The sequence below is a fragment of the Myotis davidii genome, unplaced genomic scaffold (assembly GCF_000327345.1).
Source record: "Myotis davidii unplaced genomic scaffold, ASM32734v1 scaffold622, whole genome shotgun sequence".
Taxonomy (NCBI): domain Eukaryota; kingdom Metazoa; phylum Chordata; class Mammalia; order Chiroptera; family Vespertilionidae; genus Myotis; species Myotis davidii.
The window spans coordinates 1774296-1775662 of NW_006293532.1; positions in this window are offsets into that span (position 1 = coordinate 1774296).

Below are 1367 nucleotides of genomic sequence, written 5' to 3' on the forward strand. Positions count from 1 at the left end.
CCATAGGAAGTCGGGGCGGGGGGGCACCGGACACCACTGAGGAGCTTTAGGAAATGCTCCCCGAGTGTGTCAACAGTGTCAACAGTGGCGAAGGCAGTTGGGCCCAAACAAAGGATCCTTCCATTCTTATCTGACCAAAGCCAGTCCTTTCCCTTCAGCAGGGCCCCACCCCACTTCCTCCTTGCTTTCTCCAACTGCTCTAACCAGAGCTTCCTCCCCAGGAGACGGAAGGGGGAGAGCAAGAGCCAGAAGGTGACAGCTGGCTGGGAGGGTGGTCCTAGACCAACTTTCCCCTTTGCCTAAGCCTCCTGGTGCAGCAATGGCTCCACCTGCTGGCCATCCTGGGCTCTTACCGCTCAGCCTCAGCCCCCTCGCCTCCAAGTTGGGTTTCTCTCCCCTTTGCCTCACCCTTGCACACCCTGGTCCAATTCATCTCCTACATGAAGCTCGCATACCTACAGAAAGTCACTGCTGGTGAGACCTTCAAAGATACATTCAACTCCACTCCCTTATGGCAAAGACAAAGTAAGGCCCAGAGAGGGCACGGGGCTTCCCCAGCTCACCCTGAGTCCAGGTGTCCCGAGCCCAGAGCTCTCCCCTTCATCCTTTACCCCACCCTTCAGCCGGGGCCCCAAGGCTCCTCCAGGTGGATGTCATGAAGCCGGTAAGGGCAGTGTCAAGGAACTCTGGGGGTTTCACCCCTGGAACATGTTGTCAACGTGCTCTCGCCGACCTGGCCAGCCTAGCAGGGCCGAGGCCCTGGGACAAGGGAGAACCTGAAGATGCTGGGAGGCTGGGTGGCTCGGCTGCCTCTGCTGTGCCTCTGCCAGCCCCGGACACTTAGCACTGGAAGGCGACACCGTTCATTATAGAATGCAGACCTGGAAGCATCTTCTGCCAGATTTTCATCTAAGCGGATAAAGGGGAATGTCCTCGAAGTCATGATCAATGAGTCTTCCCCATCTCCCATCCCCTTCAGGGAGATCAACCCACTCTTCTTCTTCACAGAGGCCCAGAGCAGGTAAGCAACTGTGTGCGGCAGGATGCTGCTTCTGGTCCCCAAGTCCCCCTGCGAGGAGTTCACCGCCAGCATTCAGACAGTCGTAGCGAACACCTACTATGTGCCAGACACTGTTCTAGATGCTGGGGGCCGGAGCCATGGACAAATCCTCCTGGAGCTTACAATTCCAGGGAAGAGAAAGACGGTAAACCAACCCATTTCTCTAAGTCAGTGGTTCTCAACCTGTGGGTCGAGTAAACCAAACCATTTCTCTAAGTTAGCGGTTCTCAACCTGTGGGTTACGACCCCTTTGGGGGGTCGAATGACCCTTTCACAGGGGTCGCCTAAGACCATTGGAAAACACATA